The 26,473-nt window shown below is 42.8% G+C and overlaps 1 protein-coding gene across 1 annotated transcript in view; it reads right to left on the reverse strand.

The window, feature by feature from the left end:
- STK39 (serine/threonine kinase 39) overlaps positions 1-26,473 on the reverse strand; it is a 268,447-nt gene that overhangs the window by 235,792 nt on the left and 6,182 nt on the right. The gene's annotated exons all lie outside the window — the stretch shown is intronic.

Raw genomic sequence — 26,473 nt, forward strand, 5'->3', positions numbered from 1 at the left:
TTATCAGTTCTCTCTCCTTACATCTCACTTTGACACAATTTAACCTTTACTTGAGCACCTACTACACCACGAAATGAAGGCAATGCAGCAGGTTCAGCGATGGATGAGGGACACCTGCTGCCCTGTGGGATATTAAGTCTCCATATGCAAATACACGGTAAGCAAAAAGAAAAACACAAAATGTCAGCCGAGGTCTAATGTGCTTTGGCAGCCCAATGAAGTAAGTAATACCAGTGTCTGGCGAAATAATGAAGAATACGTCTTCATGAAATAGTTATTTAAGATGTGCCTTGAAATACGGGAAATTACAATACTACTAACCATTGCTAACACGTATGAGGCAATGAAAATGTGCTGAGTATGAAGTAGTTTGCACACATCACTAAATACAGTTGACCTGTGAACAACCCAAGTTTATATTACACGGGTCCACTTATATGAGGACTTTTTTCAGTAAATACGTTGGAAAATGTTTTGTAGATTCAGAGCAACTTGAAAAAACATTTTCTTTTCTTTACCTTACTTTATTCTAAGAACACGGTATACAAGACAACACAAAAAATATCTGATAATCAACTGTTATCAGTAAGGCCTCCAGGCAACAGTAGGCTACTAGAAGTTAAGTTTCAGGGGAATCAAAAGTTATACACAGATTTGCAGGTGCATAAGGGTTGACACCACAGCAGCCATGCTGTTCAAGGGCCAACTGCACGAAGAATCTCAGGAAGCAGCTCTTCAGCCCCATGTTACAGATAATGAGGCTTCGGCAGCGATCTACCCAATGTCAAGCACCTGGTCACAGGAATAAACTCCAAATTCAGATCTGTGTACTCCCAGGGACCATGGAGGCAAAGTAAACAGGACGAGTTGTTAAGAAGAAAGAATAGAGTTTGGAAAGGCAAGATCAGAGATGAAAAAGCAGGGCAGGGAACACTCACATAACCGATTCATCACCTGACCCAGTAGGTCCCTTCTCTGCGGGTGTTCTGGGGAAAGGAGAAGATGTATGCGCACACATTCCAACGTCAAGGTCAAGTAATGAATACTCTTGTTAAAAGAGATAACAGCCAGTGTCCTCGTAAAGTTTAATATGCACAGGAGTACATACTAACTCTCTCCTAATCCTACCGAGATAAAACAGTAGTAGGAATGAGCATTTCTCCACCACAACACCCAAGTTCTGGCCAGGACAACCTCTTGTCATCCAGATTTAAGGACCTGCTCACCGAAAAGATCGCACCACCCGAAAATGATCAATCAATCAAGTCCAAGTACACTTTTGGAAGCAGACAATGTCAACACAGCATGAAATCAACAACAGGACCAACAGGACCTTTCGGACTTTCCTGAGAGCCGCACAGCTCTGCATCCTCACACTTTCCTAGGGCAGCATACAGGCTGGGTCGCAAAGACCCTACATGCAGAGAAGCCATCACAGAAGACTGAACTCAGAGTGTACACTTTCCCTTTTAATTCGCTCCCCTATTTCTTTTTCTGGTTTCCTTTCCTGTAAATGATTTCTCTCAAATGCTCATCTCTACTTCCAGTCTCTGCTCTGAGATCCCAATCCTCAATTAGACGCATGTACCAGACATTGCTGGGCTCACCGGTACCTCCCTCCTAAGCACAGAAGCACTGCACTACCTCGCCGTGGGCGGGGCGCATGACCGGCTGGACAATGGGACGTGAGCAGTGAGGACCGACGCCGTCACTGAGGCAGAGGAAAGCCCCTGCCACCCTCCCCTCCTCCTGCCAACAGAGGACAGAGCCACGGGACCTTGGCAGCCCGGGTCACTGAGTGGCTGCAGGAGGGACAGTGGACCTGGGGCAGCTGCCACTCACAGAGGACTCTGAGAGCAAGAAATACATTTCCCTTGTGTTGTGCTCCTGTGATCCCGGGGACTGGCTGTTACCACACCACAGCCGGGCCTTTCCTGACTAGGAGAACAAGCGTAGTGAGCCTGCCACGGGCACCAAAGATCCTCCACCTTCTTCTACAGAAACCCATGAGGCCCACCCACCTTCTCCTCCGGGTAACCCCTGGAATCCTCGGTTCTGCCCCTCTCCTTCGCATCCCCAGGCCTGGATGAACAAACTACACAGAAGCAGTTTGATGAATTTGTATTGATGGTGATGAAAGTCAGGCAAGAGTCAAATGAATTTAATCAACTAGATTTTTAAAAGAATGATAGAAATTGTCAAGGAACCACCAGAAAAACATTTATTCTGGAAAAAAAGTAAGACTCAGTCATAAAGTTGAATTAGAATTCTACTTAGATATATAACTTTGAAACTCTCTCTTACCATAAGACACTAATGTGATTGGAAAAACAGCTCAATTCCTATGCTGCAAGGGCACGCCAACTCCGGAGATTTCAGAGCAGATGAAATAGACATACAAACGTGCTTCCATTTTTCTAAGGGCCATAATGTTGCTACTCAGAATATACAGAAAATACTCAGAGTCTTCACAAATTACACCCACAACTGTAAAAATTAAAGGCTTAAGCCCACAGAATTGTAAGGCAAATATCAAAAGTTCACTTCAAACGTCATTTATCACCATTTTTTTCCCACCCCTTCTTGCTAAGGGCCCACACACACAGGCTCAGAAAATAGATATGAACAAAAATATATATCGTGGTTTCAGAGAAGTTTCTGTCCTGGAGGTGTTGTAAATGTCATTGCCCGTTTCCAGATCATATAAGCTGCAGCGAAACATTAAGACACACACGCCCATGTGTTTATCTTCTAGTCAATCAAGCTGTCACGCTTTGAAGAATGAATCTAAAATCTGCACTCAGAAAGCTCTTTAATCTCCTTTTTGTTTTCTGTGGGAACAGCAGAAAGGTTTTCTTCTGATCTGAAAGACAATCTACACACAATGATAAAAAATCTAATTACTATTCTATTTGTCTTTCTCTGAAATAAAGCAAAAATGCACTCCCCAAAATACCAATCGTGAGCATGCATTACACTGTTAAGAAAGGAGAGGCAATTAATTAACCCATTTTCTCCATGGTCATCTCATCACATCACACCGAACAATCTCAAACATCCGCTCCTCTCAACCCCCATTTAAAAATCTTGCCTTCGCTATTCCAGGGCAGAAGATTATCGAGTAGCTATGAATCAGGGAACTAAAAAGGCTCTAACTTAGATTTTACCCAAAAGCCAAGGCATGACTGTTCTCTCTCCCACCCACCTATTTCTTCTTGAGATTGCTACTAAATATGGCAGGATTGCTCAACACAAGTATCTATTTCAATCAGAGTGATTATCCTTCATTTCAACCATATGAGTCAAGAGGAAGTAGTATTAATTATTAATTGGTTTGCACATAACCATCAGGTACTTAACAAATGTGTGCACCTGTTTCTAAGGGTCATTTCTGTTGCAGGGTTTACACAGAGTTCATCGACCCTGGGAACAGATAAGCCAGAAGTTCTGCCTTCTCAACCATGCTTTGTGCCTTTAACCTCTAAACCAGTGAGTTCCAGGTAATATTCGGTGGTAGGAAACATTCCTAATTTAAAGATGTGACTTCATATCTGCATCTGCCTTCCAATTTACTCTTATTTTTTTACTTTACTTAATTTTAAGTAGCAAATCTGCATCTACTACATAAAGCATCATCAACATTGTCTTCTATTTCCAAGTCGCTCATCAGGGGAAACCTGTATAATCACTGGGCAAGAGTGGAAAACAGCCTATTGGTGTAGCTGTGTATAAGCACCTCCTCCTCCTGCACATGACGCTCAGGTAAAGATTTCCTATTCCTGGGTCTGAAAGTAAAATCCAGACACAAACACCCACTGGTCTGTTATAAACCAAGCTGTAGACCATTTTCACAGTGTGGGTAAAGGTGAGGGGGCCAGAGATGGGAGAGGTCCTTGCAGGTAACAGCCCTGCTCTACCAGTTATTTAAAAGTGACTTTCTGATCATTATTCACTTGGGCTCCACAGAAAAATGAGGTGTCTCAGTTGAATCTAACATCCAAGAGGAACCCGAATGGCACCTTTAAAAACCACTTCTTCAGTCATTCTGAACATCTGTTGCTTTCACTTCTGAAGAGGTCAAAAGAAGGAAGCCCGAGTCCTGACCTGAGACGGCGCACAACTCCGTCCCACAGAGCAGCAGCTTGTACAAGGCGGAGATTATCTTAATACCTTGTGCTCAGTAAACAGATCAAACTCATACATTCATTCAGTTCAGTGTTTACACAAGGAAGTCACTGAAACTTAGAGCTCTTGAGAATGCTTCCTCCTCACCTGCCTAAGGAAAACAGCACCCACCTTCCTCCCAAACCTTGACCTCCAGTCAATAACCCTTCCAGAAAGAAGCTCTCTACTCCAGGCCGCCTCTCCAGCACCACCCTCCGCCTGGAAACTGGCCAGCTCTCCTGACCCTGCGCCCTTGGGAAAATCACTTACCCTCTCTGAGCCACTTGATCAGTGGGGGACCTTGAGGCAATGCCTAAAGAGGGCTTGCAGGTATCACGCGGGTAACTGCTGAGAGCATGCTTCCAAAGGTTCCAAGCTGCAAAAGAACTCATGCCCTGTACCTTGACTAATCCTAACCCACACGTTCACAATTCCAAATGCAGTCATGGCATAAAATAGTAAACTTTAGCTAAAGGTTATGTTTTCAGACCTGTTTTTAAATAGTAAATTATAATGAAAAGGGACACATGAAGAAATTCTCCTTATAACGTATCAAATCATGAACCATGAGGCTCATCTCCTTCCTGATCCCCTTGTGCATCTTCCCAGTATCGCCAGTTTGGTGTCTACCCTTCGGGTCCTTTCTATAAGCATCTAAGTGCATATTTTTGAAACCACAGAAACATACAACATAGAGGTGTGAGCTCTAGCCCAGCCACTGTGCACAAGAATTGGTCTCTGTCAACACTTAGTCCTAAGTACATATATACTTCCATGACCCAGGAATCATGGCCCTGGACATGTACCCCAGCAAGCCCTCCTGCAGGCCCAGCAGGGCATGTATAAGGATGTTGCGTGTGGTGCTGTGGGTGGGGACCCCAAGCTGGAGGAAAAGATAAGGAATCCCTCAGGGAACAAATGTCAGAACACAACAAGGTAAATAGATGAATCATAAAAATATAGTGCTAAATTTAAAAAATAAGAAATAGTATGAACTAGAGCACACACCATTTATGTGAACTTAAAACATACATAAATCTCATCAGCTACAATGACCAACATACCTCCATGAGTCCTGTGAAATGGGGTGAAATACTTAAAAAAGCCCTGGTGGCAACTTGAGCACTTAGTAAATATTCACTATTGCTAATTAGATAAAAAGATGTCCACACTATATTGCAAACCTTAAAGAATACTTCATTTGCAGTATCATCCTTTTTCCTAAAGGGTTCTCTCTTCCCCTATTAAAAAAATGCATAAAAGAGATTGGAAAGCTATGTTAAAAAATGTCTACAGTGGCCTCCTTGGAGGGGAATTACGTGTGTGCTTTGCCCTTATTTTCCTTATTTGGCCATATTTCTACAACAAATATTTATTACTTCAGAATTTTCGTTGTCTTTACTGTTCCTTTCAATATGATGCATGACTGAAAACAAAACAGAACCATCCTACAAATCAATGTGGGTTTTATTCAATTATGGTACAAACAATAGAATATTCTATAGCCACTTTTTTGTGTGTTGCATACAGTTGTCCGGGGAAAAGCAAGCTCTCTAACTGCACATGTATGTAAGAGACCTGAGAGGCCATGGACAGCAGCGGTCAGCAGCATGAACTCTGGAGCAAACCCACCCACATTCACATCCTGCCTGCTGCCCAGAAGTTGTGCAACCTCAGGCAAGTCACTCGGCCTCCCTGACCTTAATCCTCATCTGCAAAATGAGGTGACGATGTGCCCACCTGATGGAGTTACTGTAAATAAATGCAACTGATGAAAAAAATACACACAAAAAAAAACCCTATGCACAAGGTCTGCTAAAAGATATGTGTGCACTTTATGTAAATTCAACCTCAACACAGTTGGTTGGAAAATATATGCAGACACACAAAAGGTCACGTACTGTGTACTTCCAATTATATGAAATGTCCAGAGCAGGTAAATGCTTAGAAGGCAGATGGATGGTTGCCAGGCGCTGACAGGTAGGGGACGGAGGGCAGCCGCTGCGCGGGTCTGTGCTTTCACTCCAGAGGGATGGCAGCTTTTGGCACTAGATAGAGGTGGTGGTTATGTAGCATTGTAAAACACTAAATGCAAATGACTTGCCCACTTTGAAATGGTTAATTTTGTATTACGGGAATTTCACCTCAAGAACAACAACAAAAAAACACATGTGTAAAACAACACATTTTACAAGAATATATATTACAAATTAAAGGATAAATATAAATAATCAAAAAGGTTAAAAGGGGGAAAGGAGAAAGAGGAATGGACCTAAGCGAAATCCAAAGATGATGCGAATCAGCAGAATTCAGAGAGAAGCCCAGCTGGCCCTGCACAGCCTGGTAACAACAGCACCAGCACCAGCACCAGCGCCAGCAGGGCCCGAAGGAGGCCCCCTGCATCTGAGGGCCAGAACCCCGTCTTGGTTGGCTGCCTTTTTTTTTTAAAGAAATGGCATTCACCTTTGTGCTCCATTTCGCCATTTACTGTTTTTACCCACTGGGATATCATGGGGCCGTCTTTGCATTAATACCTGACACCCTTTGGGGTTGCTTTGAAAGCAGGGATGGACCAGAATCTGCATGTTTTCAGCCTGCTTTACTCAGTATTTTGCACTTGATCATACATGACATGCGAAATAACAAAGGTTTCATGGTGAAGGGTGAACATGGTATACAACTGCCTTTGCCAAAATAAAACCCTGTTCTGAAATAAGTTAATTTTTAGAGCTGTTTTATAGGCATCCTTCGTAGCCAAGTCCCTCGAACAAACCACTATTCTCATCTCCAAACTACAAAAAAAAATGCAATGATGGTCCTGTTTCAAGATGCCTAACTGAGCTGATTTAATTTTACAGGAAAAAGAAATATGTTAGCTGGTTATGAGCTCAAGCATGATTCAAGTTCAAGTTCGATTCTTTGCAACAAGCTGGCCCTTCCCTAAGCCCAGTGACCTCCTGGCCGGGCTGTTTGGTATTAAGTTTAAAGGCTGGAATTCGCTCAGAGGACACACACAGTGTCAGTGGAAGTCCATGAAGTTCACGTTGGAGCCCCAGGCTCCTCCAACGGCCATGCCTGAAACTCTACTTCCTTCTGGATCTGTTTTCCAAAGCCAAACAGCAACATGTCACTGCTCCGTTACAGTGTAGCTAACATAGTCCTCTGGGATTCTGATTCCATCAGAACAATCTAAAAGTTTGCCCTTTTTAATAATTAGACACGAATGTCAGTTGCCTTGAGGTGACACAGGAGAGACAAACGACATTTGTGAAGAAACGGCAGCTGGAAAGAATCACATGGGGAAACACACACACACACAGAAACATCCTCTTCTCAGCTAAGGAAAGACAAGCATTTTAGAAATCTAAAATTAGCCTTTTATCAGAGCAGGGGTAAAGGTCAACCCCACGGTACTAGGGCTGGGACAGAGCCACCTCTCAGAGGCACTGTGCCCTGCCCTCATAGGACCTGCCAGGGAGAAGGGTCTGTTCAGGGCCAATGGCAATCTGGAATCTCTAAAGACTGGGCAGTTATGCAATACAATTATGTTTTTTTGCATAGCATCCCTCCCACAGGGCATTCCAAAAAGCTTGACAAAGGGCGTCATTCATAGACTTAATTAAAGCAAAGTAAGGAGAAACTTTGGAACATGGAAGAAAGACAGGAAATAAACAGTTGAGATATGGAACTGGCTCCCAGCACTTCCCTGCTAGGCCTTCACCTGCCTACCCAATATTCAGAGGCAGAAAAAACCAAGGTCACAAAAGAAAGAGATGGAAAGGGAAGAGGGAATAAAATCTGAGGGTGACAGTGGGAGGGTTTCCTGTCTCCCAAAGAAGGTGCATCCTTACTGACGGCAGACAGTAAAACGATCTGTCAACTGATCTGGGATTGGCTTGGCATTTTGTTGTTGTTTTTGAGGCCAGCCATTTATTCAACTTCTTAAATAATAAACACAAGTCACAAAATATTTTCCAAATTTATGACTTACCAGCCTAATTTATTTTGACAGAAACAGAAGCATGCCTATACACCAAGGCAAAAGTTGTATTTGGCTTTTTAAAGATCTCCTTGGAATTCCTATAAGAAATTCCTGGGTTGGGGCAGTGCAGGAGAAGGGGCTTAAGGTCTTTTTTCAGAGAGGTGAGTCACCTTATGACATGGCAAATCACCATTCTTAGCTTGAGCTAACCTTGGAGAAATATAAGTCTTCAGGCAGGGAAACTTTGTTATAAGCCGCCTTCAATACTAGACATTATTCTGTGCTTTCAACCTTCTAAAGGCAAAGCTTATTCTACCACAGCAGCTCTGAGTCATGGACAGTCTCAGGAGCAGGAGAGAACTATCTCCCAGGCAGGTCTCCCCAGTATAGTGCCTACCCGCAGAGTCCGGTACCGGGAAGCTTCCCCCAACACTGTCCCAGAACAAAGCTCTTTAAAAACTCAGCCCAGGTGTTGGGGTGGGGGTGGGGGGCTGCTGGCTGGGGGGAGGTCAGCTCCAGCCCTGGGTTCTCGGCAGCAGCAGACGGGCTGCATCAGGTAGAAGAGCCTTCTCTTCCACCTGCTAGGGCGGCACTGCCACAAGGCATTTCCTTGTGGACATCAACCAACTCCCAAAACCCAAAGAAGGGATCATGTGTGCACTGCAGCTCTATCAGTACCTTCAAAAGCACCCCACTCTCCCAAGTTAACTCACAACATTCCACAAAGGGTGCATGGAAAGTAATGCGTTAGAATTCCTTAGTCACCCAGGAAATGCATTCCATTACAGATTTACCTTGTTCAGTGTCCTATTGACCTTCACTATGAGAGGAGATTCATATATAGGAGATACAGATACATAGATATCAAAGCCAGCACTGGAAATGGTGTCCTACAAAAAGAAAAAAAGCATACCTACTGGTCTCAAAGGTCAAGTCCATGTTAGCATCATAACTCAGAAAGAGCTTACTAGCAACAAATCACTTAAACTCTACTTTCAAAATACTAGGATATATAAGGGATCATACAAACAGCTTATAATACGGTGTAAGTAAGGAGGCCATAACTGGAACTTGCTGGGATGCCCCCTGCTGATGGAATCCTGACAGAGGAAGGATTTAGGCAGTGCCAGCCCAGAGAACCTGGAGGGGGTGCCACCAGCTAAGCTCTGTCCCCAGAGCACTGCTGCTGGCCAGCCCCCTCAGAAGGGAGAAGTTTTTGTTTCAGCGGAGCAGGTGCAGGGACCTGCACTGATGTCCAAAGGAGACAAGTGATTTATACGACCACAGAAGCTATGGCAACGGCAAAAGAATGCCTTGGGAAGTTCGCTGTCACAGTACCCACATGTGACAAGGTCCCACCATCCAAACAGTGGCCCTGGGGTACAGAGGCACTGCGGAGACCAAGCGAAGCACAGAGGTGCCCGTGTCCTCCCTCCCCCAGTTCTCCGCAGCAAGTGCGTGGTCACTGTGGGTGAGCGGCAGGATGCAGCCGTCCCGACAGAGGCCCCTGAATGTCCGACTGGAAGGGCTGAGCCACAAAATCAAAAAGCTATCCTATTTCTCCAAAGGTAATTCTGGGCACAGAAAGCAAAGGCGAGAGCACAGAGAGACTTCTCAAAAACTAAAAAACAGAATAAAATAAAAGCAGATTCCAAAATCTAAAAGAAAGAAGGGAAAGCCTGAACTGGACAGAGAAACAAGTAGACAATCAAAAGGCCAATGTTCACGCAGCAGACAAGGAATGACCAGCGCCCACCCAGGAGCCAGGAACCGCGTCAGACATCACTCAGGATACAGAACCCAGCACAGACATGTTTCTTATTCTCAAGGAACTTAAAAGCTTTATGTTTTACCAGAGCAAATCAGCGTTATGCCCAAATAGCTGCATTATCCAAGTGCAGGTGATTTTCCCCAAGAACTGTATGAATCAAGAATTTGGGATGGGCGTTTGAGTTGAACCATTAAAGATTCATATAACACATATTAGGAGCAAAAAAAAGATGCAAGCACTCTAGACAGTGGCTGAGCAACAACAAAGGCACAGAAGTGGGCTGTGGAAGCGGGGAACAGTAGTGACGAGCAATGGAAGATTACTTGACAAAGCAAAATGGAAGTGAAATGGGACCGGATCATGAAGGGACTTAAATAATATTCAAGAAAAAAGGATGAAATCTCCAAGAGCAGACTAGCAGGACCTGAAGTAGCAGCGGCAGAAATACATCAGGGCAATCGATATCACCTGTTATCCCAGACTGCTTGCTCTATCTTCAAAACGAAATAGAGCAGAGCAGTACAGATGTGGGATGACTGGTGCTTTTCTCTGTCCCTTTTCCATCAAGTACTAATAGTTTAGGAGAGAATAGGTATCCAGTCGGTCTAACAGATGGGCAATGATCCTGAGCAGCCACGACGGTAACACCAGTCCTTCTGAGGCACTGTTACCTTGGCCAGACAAAATCTCAGTCCTCTTACCAGTCCTATATGATACCTAAGCAGCCTGGTGGCCCAAACATGTCTCTTTATGTCTGGGGAGGGAGCGAGCAAGGAAAAAAGGAAGAAAAGAAATTTTCAGGTATTTTGGCTGTGTTCACTTTCCATACAGACCTAACTCAATGTGTTGCTCAGCTGAACTGCACAGCACAGGTAAGTCATGATGCGTGGGACTTCCTCCCAACCCACGCTCGGGAGGTCTGTGGCCCAGTCTCCCCCTGTCCCCTTCCTGAGGGAGGGGAGCACTTTTCTTTCAGCTTCCTTCACTTCCCTCCTTAGAACTGGGTTACAGAGGGTTGTCTGTAGGTCTCCTCTGTCCCTCTGCTGCCCAGACCAACTGCCAATCACACAGATGCCCTCTGCTAAAGAAAACTTCTACCCCTCATCTTCCCTCCAGATGGTCTGTAGCAAGCTAGCACTCCTCTCCCAGGGCAAAAAAACTTCTGGTCTCTCAACTGATTCCCAGGCAAGTTCGGTGTTGTCTAATGATCCAGGCTCAGGAACAAAAGAAGCCATTTCTTAGAATCTTTAAAAAGATGGGACTTACAAGTATCAAATGATTTCATTCATCTGTGGAGTATCAGAACAAAGAAAAAACTGAAGGAACAAAACAGCAGCAGACTCACAGAACCCAAGCATGGACTAACAGTTACCAAAGGGAAAGGGACTGGGGAGGATGGGTGGGAAGGGAGAGACAAGGGGGAAAAAGGGACATTACAATTAGCACACATAATGTGACGACAGGGGGACCCGGGGAAGGCAGTACAACACAGAGAAGACAAGTAGTGATTCTATAGCATCCATGCTGATGGACAGTGACTGTAATGGGGTATGCGGTGGGGACTTGATAATGGGGGGAGTCTAGTAACCATAATGTTGTTCATGTAACTGTACATTAATGATAGCAAAATAAAAAAATAAAAATAAAAAATTAATTTAAAAAAGGTGGGACCATGTTCACAGCTTCGTGGGTGCCAAGTCCAGGCCCTTGCCCAGCTTGGGGTCAGGAGGACTAGTCAAAGCTCTTTAATCTGTGTGTCTTGCTTTCAACTACGGTTTTTATATATGGTGCTAATTTTGATTCACAAGCTTGCTTTATCCTGTAAGCATTTCGTGCTTATCTCCTGTGTACTGTGCCTCAAACCCTGACAGCGGTGGAGCCCCGCACAGAGAAGCAAGGAAGAGTCATCATCATCTTGTCTACTTGAATAATCACGGTCATCAATGTTGCTCTTTGTTGGTAGAGTCAGTGTGAGAAAAAGTAATGGAATCAAACTATACAGCTCAATACCAACAGCAATAAATGCCAAACAAAGCATTTTGACGGCGATGTAGTGACTGTGCTGTCAGTCCAGCCGATGAGCGCTCTCCTGGGGCAGAGAGAACCACTCCAAGCTGCACAGCAGCAACGGCAAGGAGCATGGACTTCGGAGAGACCAAAACTACATTTGATCCTGGCAAATTTTAATCCTGGGCTTTGGCGTCCTCATTGGCTTGATGTATTAAGTAGGATGTGCATGTAAAGTGCTTGGTAAAGGAGTTTTTAATACAGTACTGATGGAGTGTCAGAGACAACTAACACAGAAACCGAGCTTTTCTCTCAAAGAGATGACACTTACATGTACAGGCAGTGTCAAGAGGGACATCAAAATCAAGAGCAAGACACTGCAACTCAGTCAAGAACAAAAGTCCATAAAATGAAAGCCAGTATTTCTAGGGGAAGTTCTGGTCCTAAGCAGTTTTCCACTAAATGCTTTAGTTTCTCCTGGATAAAAAAAAAATTAATTTGTCAAAGATAATGTAACTGTACATACGTACACTTAAGGAGATCGGGATTCTACCCCGGGGCTCACCACCAATCAAACAGCACCTCCAATTAAATCCAGGACTCAACAAGGGGTTATATTTTTAAGTAGGCCACATTACACAGAAAGGTTTATTTTCCAATAACAGGTAAAATCCTTGACTATGAATGCAGATCTGGAAGACAGAGGAAGAAACAATCATTCCTTTTGCTTCTCAAGTCCATTTCTCTTACACTGAAATTATTATTTGTTACCTTGGTTGAATCCTAGTGAACTGCTATTGATTCCAGCACAGGGAAGCAATGAACATGTGAACAGGATGAAGGAAAATAAAAAATTCCACTGCAACCAGGATGCCTTTGTTCAAAGGCACAACTTGATTAAATCCACATCCTGTGGTCATTGTTGAGCTCTCAGAACAATGGCAAATTTAGTTATGGAGAGAACAAAAAATACCATTGTTCCTTTTCATTATTTTCCTTCCTTGTTGAAAGTTTAAACACTGATGGTCTAAGAGTCCACAGTTTACATACAAGATAAAAGCATGATATTAACACATGCACATCAAAGAGTCAGGCACAAATACATATACACATACTTACATATATATTCAACTACTGGTAGCATTTAACCCATGTTTGTATAGACAGCACTGAACCTCAGATATTGTTATGAAGAGAATTACCAAGTTCGATGAAAACGTTAGTCCTATCTCTCACTACAGTTATGCCTTGGAACAAACTACAACACACAGTGGGTGGCAGGAACTTAAATTGGATTTGAAACCCCTTTCTTTAGGGTTCTGACAATAACTATATGACATGCTGTTGATGAAAGACTGAAGGACCTTGGAGATGGGGTGATTAGCGCTACACTTTAGTTGCACACCGCCAGTAGAGAATTACCTCTCTGGGTGTATGTGGGTCCCTGTTTGCTCCTGTAGACTTTCAAAGTTCCTCCAGGTCAGACCCCAAAGGGAGTTTCCTCTTTACATCACAAAGATGTAGCAATGGCTGGTACGATGGCAGATAATCAAGCCACCCTCTGATCAGGTAAAAGCAGGGAGGTATAAATTCTGACCTTCAGCCAGCTCACAGCTGCTCAGGTCTTTCTAGACTCATCACACCCCATCCTTTCTGGTGTTCTGAGAAACACAGCTCCATTTTCTCCAACAAGTGAGAAAGAACTTCCTTAATGGATACAAGGCCTTGTACTACCTGCCAGTAAATTCCAGGTTATTCCTGGAGTGTTTAGAGAGCAGTATGTTTTCATATTGTTGTTTTTTTTTCCTTTTAAATGTTTAATAGTCTGCTGTTTGGGCTGAATTTTTTAGTTAGGTTTCAATGTTAAGAAGCCTATGAGCAAAAGCCTTTTGATTTTCTCTCTTTGTTATAATGAAATACATTTGAGTTCACTGACAGAATTCTGTGTCCTTTACAGCTGTCAACACTTGAGTATTACTGTTAATAACTTTTTTGAACCTGCTGATGTCCCCACCATTGATTCAGGGAGATGACAGGCCATGAGGATTCCTGCTTTACCCAGCTTATTTATTGACTAAATTTGTAGGTACTTAGTATGGTAGAGAAGAAAGGATAAAAGGACAGAGAGTTGAGGGCATTTTTTTTAAAGATCCATCATCCTCTCATACAATCTCCAAAGCCCTTTCTACCAACATGGCAGCATCCATTTACTGTAAGAACACAAAACACCTGCTTTGGAATATAGGCACTTCTGCCCACAATTTTCCTGCTTATGAAATGTTTAAATAAGTGCTTCAGTTTTCCTGAAATTAATCCTTTTTAACACAAAAGAAACCCGTTACAAAATTAGTTATACATGTAAAAAGTTATTACAAGATTAAAAAGCTTAGAGGGACAAACTTTACCTTAATAACCATAGACTAGGTGTTAATTAAAGTCTACCAAATGGCAGTGAATTTTCTTAAGTGAATGTTCAATTATCTATACTCCCTTTTCCCCAAAAACAGAAGGGTACACTGGTATGGAAAAAATAAATAGTAAAATTGCCTGCGTAGAAAGAGGGCTTTCTATGGGAAGCAGGGGTGACTGGACCTGCCTCACTGGGTTGTCCTGGGCATTAAATGAACTATGAGAAGTTTTTGGCCCAGGGGCTGACACGTAATAGCTCCACAAGGCTAACTGCTATTATTAAAACCATCATTATCACTGATTATGCACTGATATTATCCTGCAAGGCTGACAGGATGATCCTGCTTTTGATGATGAAATACTGTGAGGCACAATGAGGCCAAGAACTGGCTCACAGTCACCAAGCTGGCAATCAGGCCAATGGCTTCCAAGCCTGCCTGATGCGCAGGTTTCAGCTCTAACCCCCATGTGATGCTGCCTTAAAAACAGAGACTTTCTCCTAGAAATTACCTCATCTTAATAGCTTGAGAATCCTAAAATCAGATCAGACAGAAAAAGCAGGGGAGGCAAAGCGAGAGAGCACAGGCTTTGCAACCACACCTCACTGGGTTCAGATCCAGCTGTGTGACCTTCAAAAGATCATGTGATGTGGCCCCAGTCTCTGCTCCCTAACTTGTAAAACTGGGATAATCACATCAACCCTGGCAGGGATGAGGTCAGGAGGAGGCATAGAGCCCGTACATACCTGGCAGGGCCCTTGGCCCACAGCGGGTGCTCCACACATGAGAGCCAGAATCTCCCGACAGCTAAAATCACCATTACAAGTCCTCAAGTCTCCACATAGAAAACAAACCAGTCCCCAGAATTTTAACTCTAAACACCTTTTTCAAAGATTATGTATCTCAAGAGATACAATAAAATTCTCCCCCAAGAGTCAAATAATTTTTATTATCCACCATTTTTCTTTGGTTGTATGTAATATATCCCGATACACATAAAGAAGAGAATGATACACAGTGGTATAATCTATGTGTAATCATATTTACACACACCTGGGCGCTTCCAAGGGGAGAAAGACAAGAGTGTAATGAAAATTAAACCAAAGTAGAAAAGAATGGGAAATTTTTTTAAAAAACTTCACTTTCCTGAAGCACTACCATGCTACAAACTAAACAATCAGAAGGCCGCTACAGGTACACACATACACCAGATCAGCATTTAAAAAAAAAAAAAAAAGGATAAACAAAAGCGCATAGAGCCAAAAGGGAAAATGCTAAACTTTTTATTTAAATCTGGTAATCAGATAAACAGTCAAATCTATAACAAAACAATAGGCAGGAAAATTCATTTTATTATCTCACAAGATGAAAAGCCAAGGAGCCCATTTATAAACACACTCTAAGCCAGGCACCAGGTGATTCTCAACTCCCCAAAACCAATCAAACAGAGATTAACACGCCTGTCAGCTAAGACCAGGCTGTCGAAAACAAAGCTTTAAATTACACACGTCCTTACCAGCAAGCATTCAAAAGATTTTTCTACTACATAATAAAGAGTACGGATTTTAATAAAATAATGTTTCATTTTGCCTATGTGCTAAAAGGCGTTTTTAAGCAGATTAAAACAAACGAATTCGAGACCACCAGAAGAAACTTTCCAAAAGGGAACAAGACCATTTGGTTGTGTTTTCCAAAGGCAGATGTGTTGTTTGTCTTTCTTTCCCCCAACAAAAATTCTTACAAGATGATAATCAAAACCTTTAGGTAAACAGGAGCTTAAAGGCTGCCTCTCAAATCAGATTACACTGCAAATGATCTAAAACCAAACTAAAACAGCACTGAACGAGCATGGTTCTCATTTAAAAAAATAACAGGGAAACTGCCCTTTAAAATGCTCAGAGGCACTAAGTTAAGGACTCCGGAATTCCAGTCATTGAAACATTCAACCCACTAGCCATTATTTTGAAAGAAGAGCAAATTGGCGTTGAGGAGGGAGGAAAACTAAAAGAAAAAAAAAACAGGGGGTGAGGGGACGGGGGGAACACTTGGTCGTGACTCTCAGGAAGAAAACAAAGCACTTTAGAGAACTTCTCCAGAGAAATGCTAAAGACCTTTCTTTTCTGAAACACTGGAATGCCAAAACACCCAATAAACGGAGGGGGGACCAGATACTCTTCCCAATGTGCACGGAGAAGACAGGGCTGACATAAAACTCCTCACGGAGGGGAATGAGTTGTCCCAGCCCTGTCGGGTTCCAGGTTCATTTTTCAGAATTTCACCATCATTACATAAGCAGAATTAATGATTTCACAGTACTTTCAAGTCCAGAAGAAAAGGCAAGGCCCTATCTCAGGATCCAGGCGTTGGTACTTTACAACTGAGGGCACAAGTTTTCCCAATGTACACTCCTTATGGAAAGGGGAGGTTGCTTCCCAGGGAAGTATTTACCAACTTAAGGGAATAAACTGCTTTTTAAGCACAACAGAAGTATATACAGTTTTAACAAAAAAGGGCATTAATCGCGGTTACACTTTGAATAGGTTACTTACCTAAGAGTAATGCTAAATAGACACTTAACTCTCTGGGGCCTGCCCAAGCCCAGCCCCCTCCCCACGGTCCTGACCTTACCCTAGGAAGCACTTGGGCTGGGGGAGCATTTCCCAGGCTGGCAGAGGTCCTACGCAAGGGCCGTGGTAAAAACCGGACTCTGAATCTTTGAGATTAAAACTGGGAAACAGAGAGAAGGCAGCAATGAGCTGGAGTAGCTGTGGCTCAAAGGGGAAGAGGAAAGGAGAAGCTGCAAGGGCCACAAGGGCTCTGAATAAGCCAAACTTGTGCCTCAGCAGAGACCACAGGCTAGAGGCGAGCAGGTGGACATGAACAAAAGCAGACGGACACTGACTGGCTAAATCACACCAAGGTTAGAGGATCCTTGATGCGAAATGAAAGTCCCAAAATTCCTGCTGCTGAGGTCTTGGCGCAGTTCCAGGCTTCACGAGATCACATGGCGCATGAAGACCCAGGGACTCAGTCTTCCCTAGGTTGCTGCAAAACCTGGGATTATGGCTGAGATCATTCCCACACCTCCCTAGACCCACAACTATCTTTATATTCCCACATCCTTAGTAAGAAAGCCTTATGACTTGGGGGTAATTTTTTGTAAGTACTTGGCTCTTACAACCAAAAGGGTATATTAATCCACTTTGTTACGTTCTATATAATCCAGACTTTTCACCAATTCAGGAAATTATTTCACAAATTTGTTCACAGTAATGAACTTCATGACATTCCATATTTTTAGCCCAAAAATGGTACAACTTTCATTTCCTAATCTCAGATGACCATCTGTCTCTTTTCCAATCCACCTCCATTCCACCCCATCCACCATTTTCTCCTCCTGGTCTTGGATATTTTCCGTCTGGGTCAAGGAGGGGATAAAGGCAAAACGCCTTCTCGGGCTAATTCCTTCCTACCTTTAGGAGCAGAAATGGAAGCAACTAAGAGGGCAGTTAGTGTTAATAGCTGGAGAAAATCTTTATAGTAACTCGCAAAAGTACAAATCAAATCTTTCTAACTTAAAAATTTTAATGAAGACTAGTCATTTCAATAGCTACTTCATTGTTTTGTTCAAAATGTTATGAAATCCTTGAAATTTAAAAGACTGAAAAATTCAACACTCAGATCATAAAATTAAATTTCTTGAGACTCATTTCTCCCACACGTCCATGAAATCAAATGGCTAGTTCTACCAAAAGATACCATATATTCAACCAATCTAGAAAATTCTCACATGGCCAGCTCTAGGTTTGATAGGAAAGGTCAATGTGAAATCTAAAAGTCATTACTGTGTTTGAACACACCTACACAATGAGAAATTTACCTACCCTTAACTTTCCTCTATTACCAAACTATCTGTAATACACTTTTCCTTCTAATCAGGAAAGTACCAAATACTAGAGTAAGGTGATTCATAACACCCAGAGGACAAAAGGCCAAACATAAGAGATACTTCTAAGAAATATTAAATTGTGACACAGACATTAAGAATAGACTGCAAATGTATTCTGAAAACATTTGAGTATGAAAAAATACACGTATATACTCTCTAGTAATTGTAAAGTATGCTTGATTTTCAGTGTACCAGATCTCAAGAAACCAATCACTTCTAACCACGCAAATAGTAATCCAAGACTGGATTATTTTTCTTGCTCTAAATAAATTCAATGTCAAAGTAATGGGAATGCTAAAAAGTATCAATTCCAAAAATATCAATTCACAACTTGTTTTAAAAAGTCCTATCCCGTTTAAACTTACACTCCCACACCCACATTCAAACAGCATCTAGCCTTGGGTGATGAGGCGATGGTGATTTTTTTACCCCTTTTTACACATCTGTACTATCCAAATTTTCTATAATGACCATCTATTGCTTAGGTAATATTTGGGAAGTTAAAAACAAATAAGCTTCGAGTATTTAAAAACTCAGAGGTCTAGGTAACTTGCTTTTCTCATTCTCCCTTACATGAGACAGGCCATGGGACACACACAGGAAAGACATCCCACATATCTAGGATCCACGCACAGACCCATCTCCCCTTTGAAACAAACAGCAAGTCACTTAGCATTTAAATTCATAAATGTATAAAGATAACACTCCACCTTCTTCCCACATCTAAAAGCATACAATATTTTATGATAAAGGTTTTTACAAGACTTTGCAATTTAATAAACGGTATACTTGCACACTTCCTATCCATTATTTTTGCCATTTTAGTATCTGATAAGCTAAAGAAAATGGACAAATTCTGTCAACAACTATTACTAGGCTTCCAATCCTTTTATCCTAATAGGCAGGCAATTTATTTTTTTTAAACTGACAGTAAAATACTGCTGGATCAACTTCAAAGTAAAGAAACTTTCCTAACTATCTACACAACAATCCACCCTTAAACTGAGGAATGCATAGACAACATGTTATTTTTAGGGCTGTGATAGATCTAATTCACTGACTTCTAGGTGGCAGGAGAAATAATTACATATGTATGCAAATAATCTATATTTTTAATGTGGTGTTGAGTTTTAAGAAGGCCAGTCTGGAATAAAACACTTGGGAGGCTAAAAAGGATCAGCAATATACACACACACCCTTCACCCTTCAAATGTCACACCAGAATCAACATCTTTAGAATTTTTTACCAAGTTACACATTTCTAAAGCCTCTTTTCTAGATAAAAAAATCATTCTGACGGATGGCTCACACAGTATATTAGATTATGAAACTTACAAGCAACCAAACTGTACAACCAGGGTGATGGTAATTGAGTAATTAGAGCCCCAACCACAAGGTAAAAACAAATTAAATGAACAACAAACAGTGTATATATACCATCACCCTTGGGCTAAATAAAGCTGCTGAGGTGGAGAGTTTGCAAAGATGGAAGTAAGAATTCCTCCCCTCTTGGTGTCCATAAACCTTTGCCATGTGGCTTTACCACTCCCCCCAGCAAGGAGGGAAATGGACTTCCCTTTCCCTAGAATCCGAGGTGTCCTTGTGATGTGCTCTGACCCAGTGAATGATGCAGCTGTGTGGCTACCAGGCCTGGGCGCCGAGAGGCCTCGCAGCTCCACCCCTATCTTGGAACGCTGCTGCAGCCAAGGGGTGAAGTACACGCAAACCTCCTTGAGAATCAGTGGAATGAGAGGGCCAGCCAACAGCCTGCGCCCCACCACCACCACACACACACCCGAGAGCATCTGTAAATAGATAGCCCCAGACCAGCTGGCAACGGACTGGCACTAGGCAAGACCGACAGAGTCGCCCAGCCCAAAGCACCCACCGAACTGTGAGCAAATAAAATGGTGGTTATATTAAGCCTCTAAGTTTTGAGGTGGTTTGTTACACAGCTACACCTCGCTGCTACAGAGACCGGCAGAATCCGCACTCAGAGAATGGAGCCTTTTCAGTGTGTCAGAAGCACCCTTGAAGGCAAAGCTTCAAATGAGGTGCCCACTTCAGCAAGATGCTGCCACTCAAATTCTCTGGGAAAAATTTTATTGTCCCTCCTTGCCTTGACCCCCTGCAGATCTCCTGCAAATGTTAAACTTGGATATGCCCCTGAGTTCTTACTCCTCTTTCTCCTGCTCGGTCTCAGGGCTTTTGCTGGCTTACGTGCTGGTCTGCCTTTTCAGGATCTCATCTGGTCTCAGGTTGGACAGATCTGATTCTGGAATCCTATCCCCCATCCCCCACTCCTCCTCTCAGTCCCCCATCAGCTTTTATTTTTGTTTTCCCTGACTCTAGACAAACTGCTCCCTGTGATCGCGAAACACAGTTCCGGATAATCTCGTTACTTCTATGAAGTAGTGATGCGCAATTACTAAAGACAATGGTAAACAAAACTAACTTTAAGCAACTAATGGCACTGCCCAGGCTAGAGTCATCTTTTAGAAGATTAATTATTACAATAAAGTGACAACTGCTTAAAACATTTTTGGAACTATCTGTAAAAGCAAATGAATGTCAATTAGAAAATCTGTCTCACTTTTTCATAGGAGGGCTGATAAAGATGGGGAACTTTTAGAACTGATGATAAAAAGTAGCTACAAAGTGTAAGTGGACACACTCCCACCATGACCCCTTGAAGGAAACAATACTTAAGAATATTAACTCATTTGAAAATAAATCGGTTTGAAAGTCAGTCATTCCTCACAAACACCACCTTTCATATTTTTGTCCCTCCCTTTCTTCCATGCACCTTCAAGAGACAAGGAAATATTTAATTTTTAAACTAATATATATAGCCAAAACAATTCACTATTAATATGATAGACTTAAATGGACCACAGCCTACGAGTGTAAGAAAACCAGTCCCTGACTGCAGCCTTCCCTACCAACTGCCGCCCATCAGTTATCCACCTTTAAGGCTACGTAGGCAACAATCTAAGCTACAGAGCTGCCTACATTATCTATTTCTCACCGGCTTTAAAAAGCGGGACCTGAAATCACAGCCCTGAAAAAGCTACACTGCTCCTATGGACACAGACCGGACAATGGCTACAAATGAACAGACAGGCTCATTATCGCTGAGCCCTGGAGCCTGTCACTTCTTAAACAACTGATGAGTATTTATCTTAGTGAAGATAAACCATCTAGCCCTGGTCTTGCATCGTGCCAAAAATACCACTATTTGCACTTTGTCCTAATGATCACAACTTGAAACTACACAGAAACACTTCACCCGCCCTCCTTTAGCCACCCAAGTGTCAAGGAAAGGTCCCATATTAACATGTTTCCACAACAATCCTCGTTGAAGGTCAGGCACTGGATTGAGGCCTTAGGAACTTGGAAGGGCATCCATAAGGAAAAACAGAACAGGATCACATGGTAAAATATTTTCTGTTACGGCCCTGGTCACCCAAGGGAATGCTAAATGTGAGAAAAGTACAGACTGTTCCTGAACTGCACCAAATTAAACCCAGTTAATCTTCCTTCACAGATTTTTTTTTTTTTTACCCCGAAGTCATTAATTCCCTCTCCTAACAAAGCAGGTATCCTACCCAAGAAGTGGTTACTGGTTTGAATTTCTATTAAGGTTCTAACTGAAACACTGGATGTTTTATTTGCTTTGTGGTATAGAACTTACTAAACTATTAATCCTTTAATGACTCAAATACCAAAAAGTCTTAAATTCAAGGGAAAAGAGGGAACCATGACTCAAACTCGAAAAAAAAAAAACCCTATTCAGTCTATTATTTCTTCATAACATAAAAGATGATAAACTGAAGTGATTCTGTCTACCACATCCAACCCCAAGACTCTGAAGGGAGTTCTTAAGGAAATGTAACATTTTGATACTTCTCAAAATACTGGATTTCATTGGGGAGGATCCTCTGTGTGCACAGTAATGACAAGAACATCCCAGAAGGAGTTAAGTGGGGAAGATGAAAACTCATGCTTCAAAACTATCTCCCTACGTCAACAGGGGTGTCTGTTTCACCACACACAGAAAAATAATTGTTGTCCCAAAAATACAAATCAATTAAGCTTTCAGGCAGAGCAGAGAAGGAAAACATGAAAAATCAGGTTAGCACGGCCGGTCTCCTGGGGTGCTTCTAAGTCCACAGCAGTGCCTGTTACACAGGGGGCCTCAGCTGTGGACCCGCACATCACCAGAGTCAGTCAGTTTCCGAACGTCTCTGAGAAATCACCATCTAGCGCTGTCCAGTAACACTTTCCCAGTGACATACTTAAATGGACAGCGCAGATCATAGACTTACAAGTAAATAAATGACCACAGTTCCTCAGCTGCACCACTTGGTTACTGAGCACCTGCACATGCCGGGGGCTGGGACCAACGCAGAATGCCATGCATCCCCCACTACGGCCCTGCACGGAGTGACTGTCCTCTGAACTCAACCTATTCATCCCTCTCTCCCCAAAATACGTATTTAACTTCAATTAATTTAAACATACAGAGCCACATGCAGCTAGGAGCTACCGTACTGGGCAGCGTAGAGCTTTGCACTCGGCTGGGACTGTCCCTGCCCTGTTATAAAGTACCGGCCGGGCAGAAGGGACTAAGTTTTTTTGGATGAAATTACAAAGAAGTTGTGAAACTAACTTTTCTTAGGGAAAATAATACCTCTATCAATTTTAGTGACTTAAACGGTGGGTTTGAGTCATGGGTCCCTCTTTTCCCTTGAGCTTAAGACATTTTGGTATTTGAGTAATTAAAGGATTACAGTTTAGTAAGTTTTGCATCACAAAGCGAAAAAAACATCCAGTGTTTCAGTTAGAATCTTAGTCGAAATTCAGACTCGAATTTCTGGCCTCGTACAGAAATTCTGCTCCAGCCAACGGGCAGCTGGGATGCACATGGATTTCATATGCACGCTCCTCAGCCTGCATTTTCCAACGCACACCCGCTCCCCACAACACAACTCCCTGGTGGGATATAACCAAAGACTAAAAATATAGTCTGTTGTAACAGACCAGACAAAAGATGATGGCTGAAATGAAGCTACTTAATATGCTCACATATCACCAGGTTTACATGTCAAATAAACATGCCATGCTGAAGAAATAAATACGAAGATCACTGGAAATCCTCTAAAGGAAATTAAGACTTTTACTATGATATATATACAAGGTAAATGTTCCCAGATTTATACTTACTTGAGTAAAATTGTAGGTATAAAATTCAACGAAGTCAGTATTTCTAATTTCTTCCTTCCCACCAGTGTGAGGAATCAATGAGATGTAAGTGGAAGAAAATATTGTATGAGGTAGGAATCATGGGCCTAAGAATCATGAGATTCTAAGGACTTCAGGACCACAAACAAATCACTTCAACCTAGGATATTAGAGTCATCAGTGTGTGTAAAATGAAGGCGCTAGAATGGCTTTTCTCTTTGGTCTCCTCCAAAATTAAATCTCCTTATTGTCCCTATATTTTCATGGCATTCCTCACTTAGGAACTGACTTATAAAAGCCAGACTTGACCTCTCATTCCTTCCCCTGGACATGTCTTCCTCTACTTTCTTGAGTCATCCCCATAATTAAGCAAAGGGATGGTGACGTTACCAATTAAAAAGGAAGGAAGGAAGAACCAGATAATTCAAATTAAAATGTAAGCAACACAAAGTAGGCCAATAGGTACCAATGCAGAAAACATCACCTTTTTTCAATCCCCAAATTAAACAGGGCAAGAAAGAAACTGGAATGCCCCCCCTCGTTACAAACCATTGTAAAAATTGTGCTCCCAGTTCAAAACAACATCACAGATTCTTCTAAAACTTCAACCATCAATAGAGTGATTTTTGAGACATCTCAGAATTGCCACAAGTCTGTGGCTTCCAAAGTGCTCCCCAAATGTAGACTGGCCATTAATATGGCAGAAAGTCATCAACCTCTTACTTACCACACTAGTAGTTCTGGTATGCAGCTCCGGTACTGAGTAAAGGTTGGAAACCTACACTCCATAAATGTCACCAAGATGTCTATTTTCACCCAAGGGAAGAACAGAATGAGCGCTCCCCGGGCTAGGGCTCTGAGAATCATACTAAATGCCACTTAACATGGAACAAGTTCGACAATAAAACTATCACAAAATGGTGTTTTCCCACATATCAAATATACAGTTTAAAAGGTCAATACATCTAATTCCTCAATGTTCAAGAAGTTTCCTAAAGCTGAGACAGAGTTCATTCCCAAATAACTGTTTGGCAAGTGAGAAGAAACAAAATACATCGGCACTTACCCATAGCAGATTCCAAAGCGTTTATCTGCATCAATTCTAGGACCGCAGCACTGCCAACCCATTCTCTACAGGACAGCCATTTCTCCTCTACGTCCCAGGTAAGCCACATCTAAAACGCCTTTCTAAAGTAACATACTGAATTCTCCAGCATCAGAAACTGGACCCAGGAGCAGCAGATTTGGAAAAAGAAACACCTGAAATAGTTGAGTCACTTCAACCATCTTGGAGCTGTTTGGGGATAATTTAAACTGCCCTGTAGGAAAATGTAAGACCTCATAGGACTACATGGAGGGTTCTACTTAAATAGGAAAAAAAATACCAAAAAAATACACCAGAGAGGAATTAGAACACCTGTTAGACTGGTGTTGACTTAGAAAGACTCGGTTCTATGGTCTTAGCATGGACGACAGCAATCCCATCACCCTCAGGCCCCTGCTTACAAACAGACAACTCCTGCCATCGTGACTCCTGTGAAAACCACCTGCCCGGATCTCCTGCTCGTGTGTTTCGCCTGCATCCCTCATCTCCCACAGCAAGAGACCCCACGGAGCCTCAGTGTGGGGTTACATGCAAACACAGGCACAGCAAGGGAGAGATCATGGGTGACTCTAGAGGACAGGAGAGCGGTGCGGGGACGTCCCCGTTCGGCTTCACATGCCTAAGTGAAACGCAGGGAGCTCTGCGTCCTTTAATCTGAAGAGGCCACCTCGCAGCTGGACGAGCCCAGCAGGCCTCTGCCAGCCTTCCTTTCCTGCAGGGCACGGGTGGGTGAAAGTGCTGCAAGAGCCTCCCCGTGTTCTGGGAGGATCCATGACTGAGCCCTCGAGCCCTCGAGGCTGACCGGCCCAAACGCAACTGAGGAAGGACCATCATTAACCACAGGCAACATCAAATCTTCAAGATCCAGGGAGGCACATTTTTAGAAGTCAGGCAATGTTCTTCTCTCACAAGGACGGAGGGAGTATTTGTCTGAGAATTCAGACTTTCACCCAGAAAACATTTAGCCCATAGTGCATAGGAAGTGTGGGATATGGAGGCCAGAGCGGCTGTTGTTAAGGAATTAACATCCAGCGGGACGGGCAAGGAGGCCAACGGCTCGCATGACGCATGACGCGTAAGGACTGTCCGGGGATGAAAGTCCCGGGAGAGCGTGGGCAAAGGGGACGCAGGCTCAGGGGCAGACACGGTTTGTGAAGAGAAATCACTTATTCTGTGTCCTAAAAGGGCGCCCAGATAAGAGTGTGCTCCATTTATGAACATACATCAAGCTATACATTTATGATATATACACTTCTCCACATGCATATTAGACTTCAATAAAGGTAAAACTTAAAAGGAGAGACAGAGCTCTGTTAAACAGCTGAAAAGGGAAGGGAAGGGCGGCAGAACGGTGTTCCACGCAGAGGGAAAACCAGCCTACTAGAGAAGGCGAGGAAGCAAGAGACATTTCTGCCACCACAAACGGTTCCCAGCGGCTGGGAGTCTGTCCTGACCATGGAATGACCGAGGTATGCCTGGAAAGGGAGGCAGGAGACAAGTCCCAAAAAGCCTTAAAACTGCACTTAGACTTACTCTTAAGGATAATGGAAAAGCGACGGAAGGTGTTTCATCCTGGGGGTGACAGATAGAAATGTTGGCACAGCAGGCTCACTCTGGTAACAATGCACACCAGAGCTGGAAGCAAGAACGGAGTCAGGAGTCTGGTTAGAAAGTTAGTACAGTAATCCAACAGGAACTGAAAAGGGTCTGAACTACACCAGAGATGGCCAAGAGGAAGCATCAGAGACAGTTCAAGGAAGATGCCAAGTGTGCAGAATATTTAGGACTGACAACCAACTAGATGTGGAAGATGGGAGGACAGGACAGCTCATTTCTGCTTCTC

The sequence above is a fragment of the Manis javanica genome, chromosome 7 (assembly GCF_040802235.1).
Source record: "Manis javanica isolate MJ-LG chromosome 7, MJ_LKY, whole genome shotgun sequence".
Taxonomy (NCBI): Eukaryota; Metazoa; Chordata; class Mammalia; order Pholidota; family Manidae; genus Manis; species Manis javanica.